Source organism: Podarcis cretensis, assembly GCF_951804945.1.
Source record: "Podarcis cretensis genome assembly, chromosome: 10".
Taxonomy (NCBI): domain Eukaryota; kingdom Metazoa; phylum Chordata; class Lepidosauria; order Squamata; family Lacertidae; genus Podarcis; species Podarcis cretensis.
Window position 1 is genome coordinate 19312015 of NC_137179.1, and position 26974 is coordinate 19338988.

At 38.0% G+C, this 26974-nt stretch overlaps 1 protein-coding gene and 1 long non-coding RNA gene across 3 annotated transcripts in view; one reads left to right on the plus strand and one right to left on the minus strand.

Moving 5' to 3' along the window:
• WNK1 (WNK lysine deficient protein kinase 1) overlaps nucleotides 1-26974 on the minus strand; it is a 109103-nt gene that overhangs the window by 80367 nt on the left and 1762 nt on the right.
• LOC307225343 lies at nucleotides 1244-26968 on the plus strand. 2 transcript variants are annotated; one of them, XR_013842910.1, is made up of 4 exons: nucleotides 1244-1392; nucleotides 5577-5698; nucleotides 22001-22141; nucleotides 23562-26968. It is a non-coding gene; the product is annotated as an uncharacterized lncRNA (long non-coding RNA). The 2 variants fall into 2 exon arrangements; XR_013842911.1 differs by having other exon boundaries at nucleotides 5577-5684.

The window sequence follows — 26974 nt, forward strand, 5'->3', positions numbered from 1 at the left end:
TGCCCCCCAACTCCAGGAGGTCCTTATCCCTGTGCACCACTCTCTGTCACCAACATGTCCGGGCAGCATGAAGGAATCATGCTTAGTCAGTCCTTGCCCCCAATGGTTTTTACAGGAGCTGTTTCTAAAAAATATTTTTCCTACCACTCTTGTGTGTCCACTAGTAAATCAGAATACAACTCTCTCTCTAGGTCCATGTTGGCACTTTGCATCCTCCTATCACTAACAAGGTTATTCAGGCATGGCACTGAGTCAGCTATTCCTTGCACCTTCCAAAGTCCGTAACCCAGAAGTAAGCCTTCCATTTCAGGGTCTTTAACTCTGCTCCTCCTCTCCTCATCACTGCTGACTGCTAATCCACCATTTCCTTCTGAACAGGAAAGAACAAGAGGCAATGGAAACAAGGAAGATGGGTCAGCAGCCACTAGTCTGCTCACACACATCTGCCCTCCCGCTCTGGGCAGTGATGTCAATTGAATGACTTTGCCATCATGGGCAGATGAAGGTGAATAGGAAATAGAAGTGAGGATGAGCAAAGCCAACTATGGATCACCAATATAACTTTTCAAACACATTTAAGTGTTGTTGTTTTTAAGGAAATATAGTTGCTCCAAAATTAAGACAATTTTTTGTCCCAGAAATAAATACTGATCATATTTTCTGAATTCCAACTGTGTTTTTTAACCAATCCCCTAAAGGTTTTAAGTGGAGCAAGACTGGTGAATCTCCCTTTGGAGTGTCACAATACGTATGTCACTGCAGGGGGGGGGGAAACATTTCTAACAGACGATATCCTCATTGCAGATGATGGTGACAACCCAGAGCAAAGTCTCTCTAGCTGATCTTAATTCACATGGGTGAGTTAAACTGTCTTTGAGAGCTTATAAATTTTAAATGAGCAAGATAATTTTAAAAACACACACATGCATAATACAGTACACAGTCTCCGATTACAGTTTTCTAAGATGAAAACACTGATATTTTATAAAGGACAGCTATTACAAAGACTATGAGAAATGCAAGTGCATAGCAACTGATATCTTCAAAATTCTGTTTTTGTTTACATGAAACGATAAAGAGTAGATAAAATAAAATGCCGGCCATTCTGCAAGTGCTTAAATTTACAAACTATGGCATTTTCAGCAACTACACAAAGACACACTTTTAAAAAAGTATAATTAAAACAATGGGATTCCAAACTATAGTAACTGTAGCTAGGCAACAAACAATCAGATGTTTAACACCTGTGCACATTGCTCATAAGCACAGGGGACTGGAAGGAATAGAGCAGTTGCCTAGGAGAAAATTCTAGCATTCATGAACCCAAGAACAGCAGAACAAGACGGTGGTTCTCAAAAAGATATTACTGAACTGTACAGAGTCCAAAAGGAGGTCAGTGTCAGATATTATTCCTTGCGGAAGCAAGGAAACCCAGGCCAGGGAGCACATGCCAACTCCTGAAACAAACATCAGTCTGAGAGAACTGTTGGGGTTTCCGCACTCGCACCTTCCCTGGGGCTACATAAGACTAATGTGTTCCAAGGGAAGGCAAACAAAAAGAAACCTTGGCCAAGAAGCTAGTGCCAACAGCTCCTATATTTTACACTTTGGGGTATAAAATCTACCAAGTTGAGGAAATCAACTACAAACTCTTGTATGCATAAAGCTGAAGTGTGAGTGAAGCATGTGCAGGGCAAATGCAGTTCTTATCATAGTTTTGGATAAGGTCACCGTTCAATGTTCAGTTTTGTGTTTGTATTCATTTCCTCTTTACAAGGAAGCTGCCCTAGGAAAATACCATCTTCAAATATAGCCTTTAGTAATACTTATAACTATCACCAGTTTGCCTGCTCAGTTCTTCTATCCTATGAGTAACTCAAATATAAGCAATATGCCAGCTAACATACTAGAACTCTAAATCAATGTTTTTCTTCTAGATTTAAGTTTATAATTTCTGGCTAATTCAACAACGTCCCAATTAGTCTCATAGGTACAGTTTGCCTTGCATGTGAAGATCTAACTACTGTTTATATTGGAATAATTCATACTAAGCAATTAATATATACTACTCATAACTGGCATTGCTTGGGAATTGTAAGAAATCAAAAAAATCAGTGCAGCTTTTAAAGTTTCACTCCACCATCTTGATTCAAATAGTGTCCAGGTGTATCCAAACACAGACGAAAACCTGTTCCTTAACCTCAGGAACCATCTAGCAATATTTGGGCACAATGTATTATGAAATATTCAAATGTATAGCAAGCACCATTCCACAATACATAATAGACATCTCTCTCACACATAGAGCACATTTTTAAAGTAGCACATTTTTTAAAGAAAATGTATTAGCTTCAATACCTAAGGTGTCATTAGATTTAAAATTAAGACTAATACAACAGAAAATAATATTTAGAGTTTATTGGACCCCTTTACAGTTGTATAAAAAAGGGTTAGCTAAGATAGTTCAGTGTTGGAGATGTGGCAAGGACACGTTTGTAGCGTGTTCTTTACTTAACAAGTTTTGGGAGAAATTGCTGGACTGTGTAACTATGACTGTGCAGAAAGTTAAATCTTTCAGCAGCGAATATTTTATTGAACTATATACCTGCAGTATGGAAATTATCAACGAGACAATGGAAATGGATTTTCCGTGCCCTAATGGTGGCCAAGAGATTGATATTGAGGAATTGGAAAAATAAAGATATGACAGCTTTCCATCAATGGACAGATGATATGACATCACTCACAATTTATGAACAGACTGCTTACAGGCACAGACTCTGTATGGATAAATACGATAAAATTTGGAATGAGTTTATACATAATGTCGTAGGCTATTAACATTTACATAAGCACCAAGACAATAACACTATACCAATTTATACAAGAATGTATGGGAATATTGTATATTGCTTCTTCTTCTTTTGTATATTTGTGTTTTTAAATGTATCATTATTGTTTTTCTCCCTCTCACTTTCCCCCTTTTTCTATATCACTTTATTCCTTTTAACTGAAATCATCATAATAAAATATAAATATTTTAAAAAGAACTGGAAACACCTCTTCCCCCACAGCCTGCTACCATCAATTGACAGCTAGGCAAAAACTAACTGAATAGCTCTGAGCCTCAGCACAAGCTTACCCCTTTGCATGTAGGGAACAAAGAGAATCCCATTTAGAATTTTCCTGTGCTAGTGGAATTCAGTTTTCAGCTGTAAAACAGCTCCAGAACCCACTCTCTAGGGAGACTGGTCTAGACCAATTTCTCTCATGCTTCAAGAAGCACCTGAAAGCCTAATTCTTGCCAGGCCTTCTTTCTACATCACAGTACGATATCCTATGCCTGAAAGCTGCAGTTTGGTATGCTTTAGATTTTGAGTGTGGGTTTTACTGTTTTATTTCAGTCAATGTCTGATGTCATATTGTTTTTAATGCTTGAAATTATTTTTATGTGCTTTTATTGTTGTTGTTTTTATTATGAAAGATCTCAAAGTTATTTAACAGGAAGAAATCCATAAATAAAATAAATAAATAAATACTTGTTTAGGTGGTTGCGGTGTTCGTATTCCTGCTTCTAAATCTCTTAAATTGTCTTGACTACTTTCAAGTAAAAACAGATTATGCATTTTCACCTGTCCTTCCAAACTGAGTTTTTAAAAATACTGATATGCCCTACAGGGTGGTTGTAAGGATTAGTGGATTAATGTGTCCAAAGGCATTATTTTTTTAGCTTGCATAACCAAAAGAGACATTTGGTGTTATGAATAACTCAGAGGTTTGCTGTGGTAATTGTGTATAAGGCCTAATGATAAGGAAGCCAAAAGGAGATGGTTTTGAATCTGTGAAGTATTTAATTATTGCACCATGTAGCATTTTTATATATTTCTGAATGGGGTGTAAACAAGAAAACATGAAGTGCAGTAAGGATGAAAGAGAATTCAAAGTAAAAGACTGGTTATTCTGCAAGAATGCTGGACAGAACAAGAGAATGACCAGGATATGTCAGTACTGTTAAGGATGAACAATATGACCTAAATGCATCATACAGCAAGATACCTATGATGTTATTCATACACAGTCTTACCAACAGAGAAGTCTGTTTCTCATTACTTTGTATTTTAAGGCACATGTTGTCCTTGGTTTTGCGCCATTCTATTTTTCAAAAGCCTGAATGAGAACAGTTTGGAGGATATTTCTCAGGATTCAAAACCAGAACTCTGTAGGTTGTCATGGTTCAAGGAGCCTATATAATCAAGTCCCTACATCTTATTACCAGTGTTAGGAACTCAAATATATAAGCTAATCACCAAACAGAACCTTAAACCTAGGTTATGGTTGCCACAGTGGATGTCTAGGTGCCTTAAAGTGGTGTGATGATGATGATTTTCATTTCTATACCACTTAATATTTTAAAGGGAAAAAATCTCAAAGCTGTTTACAACACATTAAAACATCAAATAAAATAATCCAGAATAAAACAAATTCAAGCTTCAAAGAAAATATTTCAGATCCTTCTCTAAGTGAAAATTTCCCCATATTTATTTACCTACTTAATTTATATAGCTGCCCCATAGCAGAAGTACTCTAGGAAGCCAGTGTGGTGAAGTGGTCAGAGTACTGGACTAAAACCTGGGAAATCAGGATTTGAAACCCCACTGTCATGAAGCTCACTGAGTTACCTTGGGCCTCTAAACCTACCTCACAGGGTCTTTATAGAGGTTAAATGGGGGGGGGGGTAAACCATGTACTCCTTGGAGAAAAAGGTGGGATATAAATGCATAAATAAGCACTTCTGCTTACCTGGTTAAGAAAGCTGGAGATATCAGTCACCAACCTGGCATCTAGAGATTAGGGCTGGGTGATATCTGGTTTTCAACATTGTGATATATGGCTATGTCACAATGTATGAAACAAGGATGGAGCTAAGTAGAAGCATTGGCTAGCTTCACAGTTTTTAACACACCGGGATTTTTGCATACTGCATGCATGATCAAAAATTATGGAACCAATATCACAATATGGATTTCATGTGGCCGCAACTAGACCCACGCCAGTAGCAAAATGCACCTGGCTAATTTCTAACACTGCTTTTTACCTTCCTTCTGCCCCACTTAAGTCTTTTGTGAATCTCTGAAGATGGTATAATTCAACATAGACAAGTTGCAAATCTCAATGTGAGAAGAAATGGGGAAGATGAAAACAAACACTATTAGCATTTCTCTTTTAAAATATAAATGACCAGCCCTACCACAACCACAATGCCCGCCTTTCAAATTGCAGTTTAGTTGTCACAGCCAAGCTGTGTATATTACATGCTAAGAAATAGAGAAATAATTAAAGTTTATGCTGAATATTGCGTATGAAATAAAAAGAATTCTGAAATTCCAAAGAATTAAGAAGTTTCTAGACACACTGTGTTTACTATTCTGAACTGCGCATTGATATATTCTTAAAGACAAACTGAAATTGCCAGATATAAAGCAGCAAAGTATTAAATGCTAATGAGTTTTCATTCTGTTCACTGCTCCCCAATAAGTATTCAAAAGGATGACTGAATCTGTATTTTCCTCTTCCAGGAACGATGGAAAGTATTGGCCATCCTGCAAAAGAATGTGTTAGTAGAGTGAAGAATCCTTTACAACTTCAAAATAATATAAATATATCACTTCAAGAAGGAATGAGAGGTATTATTTTAGAGGTCAGCTTTTGCATTTATTATGAAGCAGGCTAACAAATCCCATACCTTTTAAAAGAAACGTTATATGTGAAGGTCAAACTGCTACCATGCCAATCTCTACAACACTGGTTACACAACCGAGTCCTCTAAGTTCCTTCAAAAAGCAATAAAGTGTTACATAACACTGGAATGCAAAAGTTGGCATGCTGTTCACAACAAATGTCCTATGCGATGTTAGGGAAGCTAATCTGATCTCCATGGCTAGCATCCTAGAAATAAAACTTTCGGAAAAATTTGGAGCATAGGTGGCTTTGTAATCACATCTTAGGCAGTTAGATATGCATTTTTTTATCACTATGCACAAAGGCATCTTGCCAGAAACATAAAAAGACATCTATAGGCTTCAAACTACTTGACTTCATCTACATAGTCATATTTTAACAGCACAACTTGTGATGCACAATTTCTACCACAAATGTTTACTGAATAAACACTAGTGGTAGCAGAAGACACCACAAGACCATTTGTGAATATGTGATCACATCCCACTGCCAGCTAAAGCACACCATAAATACACAATGAATCATTGCCACTCTTAACACCACCTCTGGTACTAACTCCCGCAAAGGGTAGTCTACAGCCAGTCCCAGTGTCAGCAGCTATAAGACAGCGCTGCTTGTCTACCTATCAAGAAACTGAAAATATATGACCCGCAGCAACAATCTCAGAGTTTTGTGTATAATCACAATTTCTATACAGCTCCTACCCAGGACACACCCTATCATGAAGTAATGTGAAGCAACCCACTTAAAGTAGCACCAGCAGGGAGAAGGGAGAAAATACAAGATTTAGGTCGCTTGGCATGGTCATCTACACTTCCAGTATAGTGCCTTCTGTGCAGTGGTGTAGTGTGGGTTGTCAGCACCCGGGGTAAGGCAAGTAATTTGTGCCCCCTAACCCGTGGATTTGCGCCCCCTAACCCCCAGATGTTGCGCCCGGTGCGGACGGCCCCCCCTGCACCCCCCACGCTACACCACTGCTTCTGTGAGTTGGCATCACATCCACACCACGATGGGCGTTGGGCCACAAGACCTGCCAAACCAATGCCAATAACAGCCAATGCATGTAGGTTAGGTTTACGATTATTAAATTTATATATCACATCTCATGAAAAAGTGAACCCTATGGGATCTCTGCCAAGTGATTTTTCAGCAACATGCAATTTGCAAAAACTTTGTTTGCTTATTCTAACTTTATTGCAATAATTTGCTAAATTTACTATATTTTCAGAAGTCTCATTAAAATCCTTTCTGTAACAGGATTAAATCTGTAAAGTGGATTTAGTCAAAAGAAACACGCTACTGTCAAGCAGCTTTCAGTGCCCGAGTTACAATTCTGACTTATTTCAAGTTCAACTGGAAAGTTTTGTATTTTCACAACAGACATTTTCAAATTCAGATAGTACTTATGGTTTATTTAACTTAAAATTATTCCAAAAGGGTATACTGCCAGTTTGCTCACCATGAGAAAATCAAGAGCTTCAGCTGGGAACATTGAGCTCAGTATATATTAAGTACCTAACTATAATCCAGCCTTATATTTCAGCACATTTAAGACTTGCCTAGTAGCCATAAGCTGACAAGGAACTGCACACCTGAGTGAATAGGCTGGCAAATCTATCACTTCTCTACACACAGAATAGAAATCATGCAGGTTGCCATGCATAAAAGTGTAAGGGGCAGAGCTCTTCATCCCACTTCAACCAGCCCCCCACCCTGGCTAGAAATTATCCTCCCCACCTGCCACATGTAAGTACCGGTAACTTTCATGGGCTTATTTACAAGACTGCTACAATCGGCTACAAAGCAGCTTAAACAAAATATAACAGCTTTTCCTCCCTATATGCCCCCATTACAATCCAAACTTTTACAGGCTTAACCTTAACCCACTAGCTCTAACCAATGCAGAATATCACTGTCAGTCACGACCACAAGACTACTTCTTTTTATATTTTAACTTTTTTTTTCTAGCACTATCGCTTGGGCTCATTGAGTAACAAACATTTAAAGATACACACAAAAATGCAGACTAAAAGAACTGCATTAATGATATAATTTTAGTGCTGGCACAACACAATTGGGAGAACACACTATCACAAGTGAAGCACTTTCACTGTATGCTACTACATCATTCAGAGCAATGCCCATGCCAAAATATTACTGATAAAAAAATTCTTCCAATAACCTTCACCCTTTGTCTACTCACTGCTATTTTTATTTGGGTCAAATTCAATGCAACTAGGAAGCGAGCCAAAGTTGTTGATATTCCACAAAATTTCAGTATCCAACATATTAAAGCCACATAAGCCATCTATTTTTGTTTCTTGCAGGTAAAAATAAAAATGCTCGCCATGCACAGAATTCATACTAACATAGAACTCCATAGTTAATCACAGAGCACACAAAAAGAAATTACCATGTTTTTATTCAGAATAATAAAATACAGCAGTAACTTTAGGAAACAAAAACCTAACTCACACCCTAATATATATATATAAAATCATTTGAAAGGAACAGTTTTAAGCCTTCCAATATATGATACTAAATGTCAGGAGTAGTGCAAGCAACTACAGTAGTACCTCGGTTTAAGAACAGTCCGGTTTAAGAACGATTTGGTTTACAAACTCTGCAAAACCGGAAATAGTGTCTTGGTTTGAGAACTTTACCTCGGTCTAAGAACGGAATCCGAACGGTGGAAGGGCACCGGCAGTAGGGGGCCTCATTAGGGAAAGCGCACCTCGGTTTAAGAACGGACTTCCAGAATGTATTAAGTTTGTAAACCGAGGTACCTCTGTACTTTTAAATGTTTCAGATTTCACTAGCAAAAATCCATTTTTTCTGCTTGCATAAAATTGCCTCTAAGAACCATTCAAGTAGATTTAGGACCATGCTTGTTCTCCCATTAAAGGCCGTTTTCAGTGGAGTTACCTGGCACTTAACTTTTTATGGTACTTTTAATTTCACATTATGTTCAACAGTGCATGTAACACAAAATGAGTTAACATAGCCAACAGGAATTTCTAAGCTTCCAACCTTTTCTCCATGTAAGTTTGACTTAACACAGGTTTATTTGAATGGGGAAGTTGAAAGACACCTTCCAGGAACTGGGCACTAATTAAAACTATCCTTCATACCAGTGGATTGTGTTGCTTCCTCCCCAGTATTCTGAAATGGTAGAAACAGGAGCTGAAACTTAACTGCAGGTTGTATCCTTTGGCCTGGGAATGATGTCTGGATAATGCCAGATATGTGGGAAATGTTTGTGGTAACAAGTGGTAAGCAAAGTGTTAGGAATATACAGAGACACACCTACTGTTTCACCTGTCTGAGCACTGAAAATAGTTTCCAAAGGCCAAGTCTTGATGTGCCCAAATTGAAGTTCAAGCCTTGTCCCTCCCCTGGTTCAGTTTTTAGAAGAAACTAAAACTATTTTAATGACTATTAAAAATGTGACGTTTCCTTCCTGTTCTGCTTTTCCATGTTGTTAAAAAGACTTTTACAACTACATAAATGCTTCATGAGATTGGGGAAAGATTCCTAGATCTGTTAACACTAAGCCTTCTAAATGGTTTGGGAGCTACATAATCAGAACCCCATGATGATGATTAAGGGGGTGGGGCGGAATCAAAGTAGTTTTCTCCCCCCCAGCAAGGATTCTTCCAAGGATTCTTACATCATTCCAGCACTAAGCCTCCCTCATAGTTTGCCAATAAAACTGTATCAGAACCATTGTGACTAACAGATGTCTCTAATTTTTATCAAAGTAACAGCCACAGCCTTTGAGCAGTGAAACTGCACACCAATCCTTACACCTTGATTGTGTTTAGTAAAATCATATGCCATTTAAATTTCCACAAGAAACAAAATTAACAGTCACAGCTGATGAAATTATGTCTATTTAGAGTGGCAAAGCAGAAATATGTTTTTTGCTTTGTTTTAGAGAACAAGGTAGAAAGCAACAAGACAGGGGGAAAAGATTTTACACACAAAATGCCACAGAGCAGTTAAATTAAGTCCATTAATTTACAAAAACAAAACCCATAATCTCTTAACAAGCTAACACAGAGCAAGAAGCTAACAAGCTAACATAGGGAATAGTTTTTTAACAAGCTAATATAGAGCACTGAACACATTCATGTTCAATGGCTTTACAGCTGTATAATCTAGTACAGTGGAACCTTGGTTCTCAAACGCCTTGGTACTTGAACATTTCAGCTCCCGAATGCTGAAAACCCAGAAGTGTTCCAGTTTTCAAATGTTTTTTGGAAGCCGAACATCCGATGCAGCTGTCGGCTATTGTTTCCAGGGCACCTGTGCCAGTCAGAAGCTAGGCACTGGTTTTCAAACATTTTGGAAGTCGAAAGGACTTCCGGAATGGATAATGCTTGAAAACCAAGGTACCATTGTCCTTGCATGTGACTGAGCAATCATAAATCAACCACCACCTTATATCACCTCAAACAAAAGGCTTTTCAGTGGTCAGTGTATATTCTGCTTCATTAAATTATTTTGTATTTTTGAATCCTACTCTTCCTCCATGCTGAAGCATAGGTTGACTAAGAAAAAAGTCAATAAAACTAGGAGATTAGTTAAAATCACCAGTTTTCAATAAAATATAAACAGGCAGTGATGATTATCTAAAGGATCATGCCATCAAGTGCTGAGTAATCAAGTGATGAGATTAAAAATGACAGGCATGCATGTGTCAACTGGCTTTAAGAATGTTCTGTAATAAGTCTATACAGAGCAGTTTCAGATTTTGTTAGCTGGCCTTTGCTTGGTTCACAAGCAAACACCTACAAACTCATTACGACAAGACTAAATAAGCCTGTCTAATTGCTTTAGCTTTTTAAAATCAAAACTACTATTCCATTTCCTTTCATGTTTAATATCTTGTTCAGTTAAGACAAACATCAAAAACCTATTATGTATAGGTAAAGAGATGAGAAAAACAGTTTATGGAGGAGAATCCTATGTAATAAATGCATGCTTAGGAATCTAGGATCAATAAACCATCTTTTTCACCTAAAACCTCTTCATTGGCATCTTTATTAGATGACAATTGTTTAGTTTATTGATACAAAATACCTTTTACTTATGGTCAGCAATCTAAGCAATACACATTACTATATATCATTTCATATATGTACCAATTGTAATAATTTTGAGAGATACACTTCAACATAACTTTGTTAATATATTTATTAACGTTTATCTGAGTGTTTATAGTTGTTTAATTTTATGTAATTGTTGCATGTCATATGTTCTTATGTAAACAAAGATCTATCTTAATGCAACCACATTAAACAGCTTAAAGATGAAAATGAATAAAAGAGAATTTTAAAGAAAACTTTTTTTAAAAGTTTCCATTTCTGAGGGCAACTGAGAAATTTTAAGATGAAAGTATGGAAAGAAAGCAGACTGGAAATATACCAAGACTGGAAAAACATACAGGCCACTGAGCAAGCCATGGCCAAATTGAAGCTAGATCCAGCCATATATCAAAATCTATATATCATGACCTTTATGAATCTACTGAATAGAAGCCCAGAGATAAGATTTTTTTCTGCAGTCCAGTGATATGCAAATTTTATTAAATAAATGAGTAGAAAGTATTTCATAATAGCAACTTTAAAATGAATTAATTATCTAAATTGCATAGAAGTTTTGATGATTACGCGGTACATACATCCTGTTAAATTAATTAAAAATATTATGGTTGTTCCCTGCTTTGTAGAAACCTGAAAACGAACATTTACATGGCAAATACTTAATCTATTTCTACAGGTGCAATGGTTGAACAAAGGGCTGGCCTCTCTAGTGACTCATTTAAATGCTGTAATTTGAGTTGTTCAAAAGTTTGTCAGAAGTTTTCCTGAAGTACCATCTTGAAATATTGCTATAGTTTTTTCTGTTTATTTTCAATCATTTGAGAAACCCTGAAGCTTCTGGGTTAGAATTTAATATGTCAAAACTGTAATTATAACACACACAACTGATAATGGAAGTTTCATTTTCATATTTCATATTTCTGAAAGAACAATCACCTACAGGATAGAGAGTTGCATACATTTTACTTTCATTTCAGACACTCACCTACAGCAATTTTAGCCGCTTCCCCCAGGGCAATTTTGTAACTGCAATAAGGGGAAGTGAGCAAGCTGAGCAAGTTTACTGCATGCTGTGCATTTTTTGTACTTATCTTCAAGTCTTGTATTGAGTACTGTACAGTGGTACCTCGGGTTACAGATGCTTCAGGTTACAGACTCCGCTAACCCTTTGCTTCAGGATGAGAAAAGAAATCGTGCGGCAGCAGGAGGCCTCATTAGCTAAAGTGGTACCTCAGGTTAAGAATGGACCTTCAGAACTAATTAAGTTCTTAATCCGAGGTACCACTGTATAAAGCAAATATACTTATTCAGAGAAGCTCATGCACATACTTGTTTACAGCTCTGCAGTCAAACAGACAGCACTTCACTTTGCCTGGCTTCTACAGTTACTTCAACATAACATCAAGATAATTGCCAAGCCAGTTCTATGAGGTACATATGATTTCTTCTCATCTTAAGATTTAGAAGTGTTTTAAAACTTGAAAGACAATGTCTGTTTTACTCAGGTAGGATAGGTAACATGGGAACATGCAGAAACCAATGTATCTATTAGGCCAGAGGTGAGCAGAACCCTTAAGGTTCAAGTAAAATAGATCCCACCAGACTTTAAGTCTGCCCACCCCTGTATTAGATCCTGTTAGAACTCTGAACTAGTTTCTGCTACAACCAAATGGGGAAACAGTGGTTCCATCTCTATTTATTAACCATAATATGAAACCAGACTTTAAAAAAAAACAGGTTAGTAAGCTAATCAGATCCTGCTTTCATATCCTCATTAGTAAGCAAGGACTGAATAAATTCTGTGAAAGAAAGAAAAATACCAACACTTCAAGATCTAGTGCTTCACAAAGAAGAATGGCTGTAAACTGAGGCAACATGCAAATGAAAAGCACCAAAGTCAGAAACTATGCTTAATGCATCCTCAGCAATTTCCACAGTGCAAACCACTGCAGCATGCTATTGGTTAGTGTGTTAACTGTAAGCAAACAAATGTGAGCAAGATGAAGGTTTTCCCCGCAAAGATAGTTCTAAATACCACAACGCGCTGCTCACCTAAAACCACAAAGGGCAATGTCAAGAACTAAATATGGCACAGGAAGTTTTATGATACATACAAAATCTGATTGCATTTCTTCTTCCAAAATTAACTTTTTTCCCATCAGGGTATAAAGAATGAGCAGCTGGTAAGCACCCAATATATTTAATACCTTTACATTTTCACACCAGCTTGCATGCCTCTTTACCAGGGTGCATTTCAGCCCAAGTCAAACAGATTATTTCAATATAATTTTAAACCAGCCTTTAAAAAAAGCCACATGCATCTATAGGCCTACAGAAATGGCAGTATGTGTTAGTACAATGCTTCTTTGCAAACTCACAAGCAGAGGTATCCCAAACTGAATTTAAGTAAAGTCGAAGGTAGTCAGCCTTTGACAGACATGTCCATATTAAAATGTAAGTAAGAACAATCAACAGAGGATACTTAATATTTACAAAATGTAAAGATTTACTACAAAATTGTTCAGAAGACCTAAAAATATGATCAGACCTGAAAACAAACCGAAAAAGCTGCTATTAACAGATGAAGGTTACATAAGTGTAAATGTTCAAATCCTTAAGATAATCAGACTGCACTGCAGATTTTAATAGAAATATTTATGGTTTATCATTTATGAGCTATCAGTCCTAACAAGGATCAAGAATCAAAGTTTTATTATGGCCAAAAGAGCAGGGCCAAAAGCAGCTTGCTGACAAAGCAGGGCAAGATGATCAGAAGTGAAACGTAGGTAGAATGAAACACAGGTCAATTGGTCAGGCAAGAACACAAGCTCATACTACAAGGTTACCATTAGCTGGCAACACTGTTAAATGCATTTAATTTAAAATGGCCAGGAATCAAGGCTGTCCTGTTAAACCTGCCACATTAATAGTGCCTGAAAGTTTAATGATGTCTCACATAATATAGTTTTCATCCAAATGAACATGCCCCAGCTTGATTTTAAGGCAATGTAAAATCCTGGAGACTTTACTGTAAAGGTAGTAAGACAGTTGAAATAGACAATAGGCATAAGTGGCAGGTAACTAGCTGATCCACAAAAAATTATTTAAAGCAAAACTAAACCTAAACTTGAATCCAATTCCAAATTCCAAATAAAATAAAATATTGTTAAGAGGATTGTTTTCTGAAATGAATCAAACCCAAACCTTAACATTCTGGCCCTAAAATACAAAACTGATTATTTACACACAAATACCAGGAACTGGTTCAAAATAAGTGATTCAATAATTTGAAGTCTGAGAGTAGTAAGAAAAGGCTTACAGGATGGATATGTGATATATATTGTTTATCTTAATCCCATGTAAACCCATAGCCAAACTCTAGTTAGCTAAATAAGTGAGCTTTCATAACCTATGTTTTGAAATTGGCTTGCTTTGAAGCTGGCCAGAGTTTGTTTAAACTACAATTCAAGTTCATCTGCAGTCACAAATCATGATTTGTGGAAAGTGAAACTAAAGCTTTCAGAAGTCTTTCTCCTAACCAGACATGAGTACAGTGGTACCTCTGGTTGCAAACAGGATCCGTTCCAGAGGCCCATTCGCAACATGAAAAGAGCGCAATCTGAAGTGCCGTATCTGCGCAGGTGTGTGGCGCAATTTGGCGTTTCTGTGCGTGCGAAAGCAGCGAAACCCGGAAGTAACCTTTTCCGGTACTTCCAGGTCGCCGCGGGACGCAACCTGAAAGAACGTAACATGAGGTATGACTGTATCGGATGGGAGGTTGGCTTAATGCAGGCTTATTCCAACATGTGTAGGTAGCACTCAACAATTGCTTAGCATTACGTGCAAGCTGGATCAAATAAAAGAAGAAAAAGTTCTGCTTTTCACAACCATTTGGAGTTTTATAAACACGCCAATCTTTAAGCTGTTCTCTATGCTAAAAAGTCAACCCAAAAGCTCTTTCTCACAAGGTCCTCCAAGCTCTTAACCATTTTAATGACTTACCTATATTTTTAAAAGCTCTAATATATCCTTGGGAAAGGGACAGCTAGAACAATAAGCAAAATGTGATATAGAATGGCACTGTACTTATATTCTGCATTGAAGAAACAGAGATAAAAAATAAATGTCATCTTATATTTCAGAGCAAGCCAATTTCATGAGAGATTATCTTAAGTATAGCTCACTGTGGTTTGATCTTAATTTGATACAAATTGGCAGGTGCGAGTTGTTCCCTAAATTTCAATTCTGCGTTTAAAACACAGTTTATTCCATCAGCAAAGCAGATCCCAAGAGTTCCCAAGTCCTAAAAAAAACAGAAATCCGCCATTTAAAAAGGATAAGAAACAAAGCTATGTGTTGCAGATCAGATGGAAAGCATTTTTTAAAATGAAGATATGAACAACACATGTTTAACACTAAGAAGAACACTGCAAGGAACATGCAGTGGTGGGGCTCCCCTTCAGCAGGCATCAATGACTATGAACCCTATGTCTAATCATTGACAAAATTAGAGCTACTCTGTTGACGGATGTATTTTACCACAGTCAGAGTAACGGAGTTAATACAGTTTATTGATGTTCTAGCCTACCCACAACTTTTAGATTTGAATATGGTAAACAAACCAAATATTACAGGCACTTTGCTCCTCCACCACTATAGCCACATTGGCAGGAGCCAAGCAATGGTTTGGCTTCAAGTTATGTAAAACCCAGGCTCATAGTTAATCTGCTCCCAACAAATCATAGGCACTGCAACACTAAACCCAAACATGGCATATCTCCTGGAAGGAAAGCAGGAGCAGGGAAAAGAGTAGAGCTCCTATAATGTTCACACCATGAACCACGTTCAACTTTAAACCACAATTAAGCTTAAGTAACATGTTAAAGCGACATGTGAACCAGACCTTCACAATATTAAATTTGCAAAATTAAAATAAAAGCTTGTAAAATTTCTGAACTGCAAGGAGCCAAAGTTTAGTTTTACTACTTCTGCACATCACTGCAGCATCCACTATTGCTACAATTACTGTACGTACATTCTAAATGTGAGCTGAATGACAACTATAGCCATCACTGAAAACCAGCTGCCTTGCATCACTTTCTCTATATAAACTGTTTACATAGAGATTTACCCACATTGCTACTCTGATTGAGACAGCTTTGCCTTAAATTTGCCAACTATGATTCTAGATACTATTAAAATATCAGTTATTTTCACTTATCCGGGAGGAAGGGCTTAACCAGCATTACAACTCAATGAATCCTCAATTTACACTGGAGATCAACTCATTTCAACCACTTGCAAAGCAATATAAACACAAATGTATTCCATGAAATATAGCAACCAACTTTCAAGTTTGGAAATATCTCCCCCCAATAGATGACAAGATTGTGTAACATAAGTTTGCTTTACTTCAGTATGACTCAGAACTACTCTTAATTTCGGGCAAACTATGAAAACAAAACAACAGGCATTATATTCAGGGGTACAAAAGTGAGCACAGATAGACCGTATTTTTTGCTCTATAAGACGCACCAGACCATAAGACGCACATAGCTTTCGGAGGAGGAAAACAAGAAAAAAATATTCTGAATCCCAGAAGCCAGAACAGCGAGAGGGATCACTGCGCAGCGAAAGCAGCGATCCCTCTTGCTGTTCTGGCTTCTGGGATAGCTGCGCAGCCTGCATTGGCTCCATAAGACGCACACACATTTCCCCTTACTTTTTAGGAGGGAAAAAGTGAGTCTTATAGAGCAAAAAATATGGTAATTACTGCAAATTCACTTTATGTTGCACATGCATGACTACAGGCTTCATTTGTATACAGTAAATAGATTGTGTTAACCATTTTAGACCTGCATCTGACACCTGCTAAGGTTGATAGTTACATCTCCAAAATGGCTGTGATCTTAACTTTTTTAATGACTACTCAAACACAAGACCTTGTGTAGAGCACATTCCCTAACACTTTTTGTCACTGTATAGCTGTTCAACCATGCACTAAAGATGTGTTAAGAGTGGATAATTTTGGTGTGTGTGTTTTTTTTAAAGTCAAAATTGCTTATACTCAGTTTCATTTCAACCACAATTAAGGGTTGATTCTAAAAAAATTAGATGAAATCTGAGCTTATACACAAATATGTTGAAACTGTATAGATCTCTTAAGACTGAATCCATGATCTTCTAACAGACACACAGGAGGAAAAAAACAGGACGAGGGAGAATATTTGACTGCTGAGGTCAAGCCTTATAAATGTGGAACAATATATCATTTATTGTACTTATTACTGGAGCAAGTCCTCTGGTATTTATAGAATATCAGCTGAACAACATGGCCATTTTATATCTAATCCAGAAATACAGCTTTTACCCAGAAATTATCAGCCTTGCTTTTATAACATTCTTGGACTGTTTTACTGTATTGGATGGTGGCCCTTATTTTCAAATGAATGATCTTCCTGAAGTGTCCTCACAAGGATATGAAAGCTACATTTACACACACAGTAATGCTAAACCATAGTTTAGAATTACAAGCAGCCCCCGGTTTACACCCGCGGGTAATATTCCGAGCCACCATGCACATCAGTGAAATCATGTATAGTGGTACCTTGGGTTAAGAACTTAATTGGTTCTGGAGGTCCATTCTTAACCTGAAACTGTTCTTAACCTGAGGTACCACTTTAGCTAATGGGGCCTCCTGCTGCCGCCGTCACACGATTTCTGTTCTCATCCTGAAGCAAAGTTCTTAACCCAAGGTACTATTTCTGGTTTAGCGGAGTCTGTAACCTGAAGCGTCTGTAACCTGAAGCATTTGTATCCCGAGGTACCACTGTATAATTGAAACCCATTGAAGAAACCTACAAGTACCTCATTCTGCGCCCCGCCCGCACGTTTAGTGGCATTTCAGTGACATTTTTGGGCCACTTCTAGATTCAGCATGATGCACGGTTGCACACATATTGAACACACGTAAACCGGGGGGGGGGGGAGGCTGCCTGTATATGGAAAAGCCTCACCAGGCCTGAAGAAAGGAATAGGGTCACACACTGCTCCAGCTACCTTCACCCCTATAGCCAGGAGAGCTGCAAAGACTACTTTCAGTTTCCATGAATCTTGGCTGTGTTACTAACAAACAAGGTATCCTGGTTTAAAGTAAAAGCTGGTCAGTTTAATAAGTCAGCTTCATAACCCATAGCTTGAAGTTGGCTTATTTTGTTTGTTTGTTTTACACTACGTGTTTGGTTCCTACTCAAGGTGAGAGTCACGTTAACAAAGTAACTGGCAACTCTCTTCCAGTCAGCTGCATGGGAAGAGGGGAGGATGCAAGCCAGGGGCTTTGTTCTGCTCAATGAGATCCATCCACATAGCATTAAACCATGGTTTAACATTATGTGACAATATAGTTAGTGGTGCATATTCGCTAAAAAGATTTTTATGGCAACCAGTTAGTACTGGACACTTGTTTAGGTAATGCACAATTTACAACACAGTAAATAATTTAAATCAATTAAGATCAGCTGTGTCTTGGAAATTCAAATCATTACTTAAACTTCTGCAGTCTATTTTCAGATTCTGTGTAAACAAAGTAGTCATGTTTCAGCAAAAGTCGGTTTACATAACAGCAATACTTTAAAATAAGATCATGCTTGCTGCTGACTGCTAGCCTGGTCACCTGTGGTGAGTTAAGATTTTAACTACCCAGCCTCCTTTCTAGATAAGAGACAAAGACAACCCATTGTGCATTTTGAATGCTAAGGACAAGCAAGAGTGTGTTGGCTATAGTCTTCAAAAAACATTCTGAACACTGGATACAAGGCAATCTCCTTTCTAACCTTCTATCAATGAATTATATGACTAGAACAAGAAAGCCTTATCTGCAGCCTCCATAATTCAAGAGACTCCATCATGCAAGCTGCGGGCAAGGTGAAGAATAGGCAACATTAGCATTCCATAAATGGCAGTTGCCGCCACCCCCTTCGGCAATCTGCAGAAGTGAAAGGATGCTGTGGGAGGAAGAGAGAGCAGTACAGTAGAAAGAAGTGGTCAAAAGGTACCAACAGAACATGGTGTAGAGAAGGCAAATGAGGAGGGTTGGGGCAGACAACTACCGCAAGAGTTGATTTCCAAGCCTGAAGGAGACTGATCAGAATGTCAATAAAAACACTTGGGGGTAGATGAACATTCTTTCTATAGTCAGGAATTTTTTCCACATTAAGATATGTGGTACATTCTTGCTTAAATAAAAATTTCCATAGAAGGAAGCTAACTTGGCTATTTCTTCCCCAGGCTGATTGGTAATTCCATTGATCCTAACAAAGCATGTTTTACAAACAATTTTAACACTTCTTAATATTAAAAATAAACATTGCAACTTGAATGTTCATGTTTTTCCACATAGAGATCTCCCAACTTAGAGATCTTTGAGATTTTGAGATTCAGGTAAATCTTTTTTTAACTCCATGGTCTAGTTAGGCATACTGCAACCTTTCCAAAGCAACAACACTGTACAAAGAAAATTGAAACAAATGACATATGCAATTTACTACGGACACATAGTAATTTAGAACAGCATTGTAATCTTGTGTGATAATATACTAATGCATATTCTCACACAATGTAGAACAAACATCTATTTTTGAACTATTTATCTCTTAAATTCACATCTGTCTTACATCATAAACAAAGGGAGCTTGGGGATAAGTAGCATAGTGGCTGAGATTGACCTACAGATCAGGAAGTTCCTGAGTCAGATCTTGCTTCTGCCATGAATTCCGAAGGTGACCTTAAACCACTCTCTCAACCTCAACCTAGGTATAAAACCAAACTACCCTGAAAGGGTTGCTGTAGAGATTACAAAAGTCCAATATATGTGTAGCAAGCACTTAAATGCTAAGCAGCAGCGTTTAACATACTGCACAATTAGGTACAGCAGCATGATAAGTTAAATAAGAACTGGTCCCTGAAGGCACGGTCCATTCCGATCACTACAAAAAAGCAGAAAGGGGGAAATGACATAACATTCTTTTGTCAAGTCTGGATGACACAGCAAGTTGCCATGCACCAAAAACAGAAGGAAAATCTTCCAAAGTCCTTTACCACACTGGAAGAGGTGTGAGGCTAGACTCACTCCTGTCATGATAAACCATAGTCCATCAGAATGTCCAAATAAATCCAGTGGCTTAGCTATTCTGTCATCACAGAGGCAGCACAGTTTTGGAGTAAGTAGTTGAGTACTGAGGGTGCCTGGTAAGATAAATCCTTGAAGAATTCTAGAACAGTGCTAAACAAAGTGAAGTATTGCTTATGTGCCACTAGCTTTCAGATGTCACCTTCCAAGTGAGTTGACATTTCCAGAACATTTCACTAGAAAGTGACTGATTAAGGTTTGTTCTAATGTGCAGCTAGACATATTTTGTGCAATGTAAAAAATATGTGTGAAATAAGTTTTTGTGAATTGGGCATATGGGATTTAATAAGGAATTAGGTTTCTCTTTCTTAAAAAGAAATAGATGAGAAAATATGAAACGAAATAGAAAATGAAGCTTATATTAATAGTATTCTGGAACTTACTACTTGACTAGTCAAATGCATTTACTGACTCATAATGAAATTGACTTAAATACACATATATATATGAAATTGTTATATACCAGTACAAAACAAACAGAGCAGAAGATTACACAGTTGTGCCATGCTGCCTGCTCTCACATTATGCTGAGCATGTTAAAATTTATTTTGTTTCAAGATGGTGAGATTATCTGGTACTGGGTGTTTTGAGCAACTTCATTTGCAAACCTCTGGGGGGGAAATCCCTTAAACATATCTGCAAATATTGCGTTGGGAGCTGGTGCACGAGGTACCACCGTAGGTGGTGTTGATGGTGAACTGTTGGATGCTACAAGCCAGTGCTGAATGGGAGTTGGTTTTTCACCAGCAGTCCTGAATTAATGCTTTTTCATTCTGGTACAAAGTGCTACTAGTCTTGGGCAAAAGTTCAGGTTTAACTTTAGTTTTAAAATGTGTATTAAAAATTAGTAACTGAAGTGACTGAATGGGATATATGGGTTAAATGAAGGCAGTATAACCTATTTTTCCTCCTGGTCCCCAGCTGAATATCCATACAAACACAAACTTTGTGCTTGTCCTTGCCAGCAAGAAACTATTTCCAAAGACATAGTGGTATGATTTATTGTTCAGCAGTCTGTGGTCCAAGAACTGTCTCCAGCAGCTACAGTTCCCCTCAGTCTTTCAGTAGAACTTAGACCTGATAGCAGAGTTTGTTCTCTTTCAACAGGCAACTTAGTAAATCACAGTATAAGCCCCAACTCTTCTTTCAGCTCTTTGTGCAGGCACCTTGTCCTCCTTCTCCAACACTTCTGTTTTCTTTTCTCAATTATAACAGTAGCTGAAGCATAGGACAGGTCTCTGTTGTATCGTACTACAATTCCCAGGATTCCTATCCTATGGAACTAATCCTTGAAGAAGATTTACACCACATGGCCAGACTTCTGGAAATTTCAATTTAATCAAAGGCAGCATCTCAGAGAAATTCCCAGACTGAGACAAGGCCTCCCTCCACTAATGCCAACAGACTGGAAGCCTTCACAGAGTGAACTATATAGGCCAAGAAGCACAAGGTTCCAGACAATCAGAAGGACAGGGAAATATATTGTTATTAATAAATTTGTGTCTTGGACCTTATTCCAGACAATGTTGTAAATAATACATGGGTTACAGGCAGCAACTTTGCAGTTTTTGAGCAGCCATTTTGTGAAGATCCTCCATTAACCTTTGATATACTATGACTGTAAATGCAGATAGAATCTTAAACATATTTTACAGGGACAATAGCCATTTTGTAAAAGAGGGCAAATCCTATTCACCAAAACTATAATTTACTGTGTGGGTTCAGTGTCTTCATTATGATTTATGGGGGAAGGGAATCAATGCTCAGCTATTGGTTTCAGAAGGGAGACCTCCTTAATCCCCCATTATTTTTAAGGCATCTCTATTATTCTTGCTCCCTCATTGTGCTTTCATTTCCCCAAATTTCCTGTCTTTCTTCCATTCTCTGTTGGTTGTTTCTTTCTTCTTTCCCATCCTTCTCTGTTAATTCTTATTTCCTCTTCCCTCTTTCATGTTCTTTCTTTCAGTTACAAAAAGTTCAGGGGCAGGCAGTGTACTGGCTACTTGTGGAGGAAGAAAAAATGCTTAGAATAAACCTGCCACTGATCAGACAGATGACACTTCCTCTTATGGTGCAAGATTATACTACACAAAGGGTTGGCTCCTTGGTGAGTAACAGAAATCTCAACAGCAATCCAATGCCAGAACATTTCTTAGCACAATAAGCTAATTACTTCACAGGTGTGCTTTCAGCACATATGAATTAAGAATCTGCTCCGCATTCCCACCCAGAACTGACTCAATGAAAAGGAAGGAGGGACTTAACTGGAGGTCACAGGCCACACCCAACACTTTAATTGCATTAATGAATAATCAATTGCATACTTAACTTCCTCTGCCCTACAGAAGTATAGTGTAGGCAAAAAGGATTTCTGCCTATTAACCATACTATCTCAGCTAGGAAGGCTATTATAAACTCAAGAACACATTCTGAAAAAACAACTGTCAAATCAGTGAAAATTTAAACCACTATATACACAAACATTTTTTAAATCTAGTTTTTGTATCAGAAACCAATAGGATAATTGGTAGGTTGGTTTTACCTGCCTAATGATAATTTTATATTTTATTTGCATGATTTTATTTGCATGAACTTTCAGAAGTGAACAAGAATGCATGAAGCAGTTTTTGGCATCCATCAAAGCTAAGGGAACAAGCTGCTGACTCAAAACAGAGGAAGATGATTCAGACTGGAAACAAAGCATTTTGAAGTATAGCAACACACTTAACCTACTTCCCCCCTCCTACACACATACATACCCCAGCAAATAAGGATTTCACTGCCTTTCCATTGCAGACTACTCAAATCCTACATTCTCCAAAATATTTATACCTTGCCATAAACACAGACAATACTGAAACTGGGAATGTAGTAAAAGTTTCATAAATAATCATGATTACTATTAAGCCTCAAAGCTCTCCACTTGCCTGTACAGTCAAGAACACTCATCTAAACACGAAGAACTCACCAAAAAGCCTGTTGCATCTCACTGCATCAGGCCAACACAGTACCTATGTAGAACTGCAAACACCTTGTATAAACCCCCCCCCAAAAAACATTGCCTACAAAGACATGTTTCTCTACACCCCTTTTCAGTTAATTTATGAGCATGGAAGTATGCATGAACAAACCTGGACCCCATGATCATCTTCTAAGGTCCTTCTTCATGCGCCTCCTCCATGAAAGGTCCGGAGGTTGGCAACACAAGAACAGGTCTTTTCTGTGGTGGCTCCCTCTTTATATAATGCACTCCCTTCATTACATATCTTTAGGTGCCAGGTGAAAATGTTTCTCTATAAGCATGCTTTAGCCGATTAACATTCTATGGCCGTTTAACTGGGTTGTGGGAGGGGGATTATTGGTTTGTTTTTGTTTTATTATGTATTTTGTGTTCTCATTTTGTACTTTTATGTTGTGAACCACTCTGTGATCTTCAGATGAAGAGTGGTATACAAATATGATGGGGATGATACTGTTCTAATTTCATATTGATACTTATCAGATAAATTTACTATTACATTATTAAGGACTCAAGATGAGAAAAAAACCATGGAAGAGAGAGCATAATGCATTCAAACGAAAGGTACTTGAGGATGGCAAACAAAAACCAACCACTTCAAAGTTCATTTCACCCAGAATACAAACTTCTGACAACACTTTAAAAATCTCACTTACACTTGGTTCACCATTAGTTTTTCAAAGTCTTCAAGGGCAAGTGCATCCTGGCATAAATTCAAGGACTAGATGCACATCCAACCCCCACAAGTTGTTCTGCACCCCAAACCGGCCCACACAAAACTACACTGTGATCAACAGGCATAACTGCTATTCCAGTGCAGTTGTCAAGCTGCACACTTGAATCCTGCTTCAAAGGAAAGTTTTCCTCAATCTATAAAAAGCTCCAATTTTGATTAAGGCCAAAGCAGAGCACAATAAGTACCAGGCAACTTACTAGTGCAGACAAACCCTAATATCAGACTGACTTTAAACCAATTTGTTCCCAAAGCACACAATCTTACTACAGAGCTTCTACTTCTAAGCTGATAGTCTCAATTTAAGCAAGCACTTAAATAAAATGTAAAAAAGAAATCATTACAAGTAGAGTTCAAGTTTTAAATTTAAGTATAGGAAGGGAAACCTCAGGGGAGTCTGTATTTGGCCATCCTCACTGGTATAGGGGAGTCAAATTAATTAGTTCATGGGTTAATTTATCTTCCTCACTGCTGAATTTGGTCTATTCTGCCTGCAACAAACTTCCAAGTTCTTTGAATTCTCATGTGAACATGAGTTTGTTTCAAATGCTGACCCTGAAACAAACCAATATAAACTGAAGAATCTTTACCCAGTTTGCCAGACTTAACAAGATGTTCTCTGAAAGGCAACTTGTATTGTTTACATCAGTGGTTCCCAAATGGTGGTCTACATACCCCAGGAGGTCTGTGTAACACACCCAGGAGGTCCATGGCACCATTCACATAAAAAAAAAAAACCACTACCACAGAGATATTAAAATTTTCAAAAGTAAGGAGCTCATGGCTTTGGGTTTTGAAAGTCCACAGTACTTTGCTAATTGGAGATCACTGGTTTACATTTCTGAAGTTTAGTGCATCTAATATTTATTGAAAATATTTTAATATCACTGTTCATACAAACTTTTTCAACATATACTGGAGCTAGCAACTTCACTGGTGAGCAGTGCAAATTATATGACTGCCCCCTATGCCTCTGGAAAATATCAGCATTGATTTTTCAACCCAGATTTTTTCCCAAGCAGAATGAGCACCTTTCATGTATTTACTGTTCAACTCGCAATGCAACAACTTCTTTCTTAGACTCAATTCATATGAACTATTATTGGTGTCTTTACTGTGAAATGATTGTGGAGTACAAGAAATGACAAACCAAAATTGCCAGCCTACCCACTTACCACTCATGTCTGTTAACTGGGTGTGGAATACTGCTACTGACCTATCAAGAAGGAATTACTACTTGCCTAACTACAAAGATGGTGCGAGTAGCTCACTCAAAGAACACCTGCAATCCTTTCAATTCATGCACCCGTATGCACAAACACGGGGTAGCCAGAAAGCTGACAATGTACAGACAGCTACATACAATATGACCCTTATCTGGTTCACAAAGGGGGCAATGCTATGGTCCTAGCTCCTTCAAAGCCCTGGCCTAACTGATGTCAGCATCAGTATTGTCAAAAAGCAGCATGCTAGAAAATGATTTGGACCTGAATGATCCAGATTCCTTCCAGTCCCATGACATGCCCGCAAACTGGAGGGAAATTCAGTCCACTTCTGAGTGCATTTAGATCTCTATCTCCTCTTCATTTCATTGTTTCCAATGCTGCAGCTACAATGGCGCAACTGACTTCTGTGTGCACAATGGAGTTTCCTCTTCTTCTCCTGTCACCTCCAGACCTCACCCCACCCCCCACATCCTCTAAATCAGCTGTGAAGGATTGGGGCATCCTCCAGAGCAGAGTTTGGGAGTATGGACAGTAGAGAGGAAATAGAAATCCTATTGCACCTATGGAACTACATGCACAAAGAATTGGATAAACCCATTGGAACTCAAGAGCATCCCTCCACCCTCACTTCCACAGTGCCAGCTTGAGTCTGTCAGTTTGTAGTAGAATAATGTGGTAGAACCACCATCATTCTTCCCCTCTCCTCCCATCCACACAAATGCACCCCTTAGGATTGAAGCCTTAATCACTTACCATTCCATAAAACATATCTGAAGCAATACCAATTTACATTTCTACCTCACTTTAAACATGACCTAACATGTGTCAGGCAGACAGACTTTAAGAGTCACTTCACAACAGACAGGGCAAACCACTAGTGTGACAGGCAGTGTTGCTCCTACAAGCATGCAATGTACACTGGTGAACTGTAATAGTCACAGTTCTCTAGTGCATGACCACAGTTTTTTTGATATTACACACTTGCCCGACACACATTACCACAGCCAAACATACTGTAACAGGGATTTTTTATTAAATGTGGAGAGGGAACAAGAAGAAAATCTCTGGATAGTTATTCCAGAGAAAATATCGTATCAGAAAGATTTTTTTACTTCGGGTTACATACACAAACATATAATAAACAATGTATGCCGCAGTATCATTACCAAGCTGAGGTATACAGTTAGTAGAAATATGAAGGCTTTGCACAAATTTAACAGGGTTGTGCTAAACTTAGTGCCTTTGCAGCTCCACAGAATTCTCATTTTCCAAATATTTTATCACCACATTGTACAATGGACTCAGCCCTAGTCAATATAAAACCATTCCCTACTGACTTCTTTTTAATTTAAAAAGGGTTTGCTATCATTTGACAGGTTGCAGATGTGAACCAAAACTCAACAGCCTGAGTAGTGAAGCTACCAAAGTATATACCAAAATCTTAAATTGAGACTATCATCTAATGTTAGCAGATATAGGCCTGATTCACATATTGGCGTGATTTGCACAACCCAGTACACTAAACTATGGTTTACCACACCCACACACTCCCAGAGAGTAATTCACAGCCACTGTGCTCCTCTCCCCAGTCCACCTTATTGTCACACCACATAAAGTTAAGTCAAAGTTTTATTTAATGTGTTATCCAATCTCTCGCCCATGGTTGAGCTGTAGCCAAGAATAAACCTTGGCTACAGCTTGTGGCTAGTAAGAAGAGAACTTAACCACGAGCCCAGTATCATGAGCCTGGTTCCAGGCCATTAAGAGTAACCAATGCTTCCCAGATCACCTTTACAGCACACACAAAAATGAGACTATTTAACATATAGCCATGATCAATTGTAATCTTCCACGGATCACGCACAGGAATACAGCCATTCTTTTGGGACTATCAATTTGGCAGTAGGGGAGTGAGTGCCTGTCTACCCTAACCCTGAAGGCAAGCCGACACCTTTCTATTAC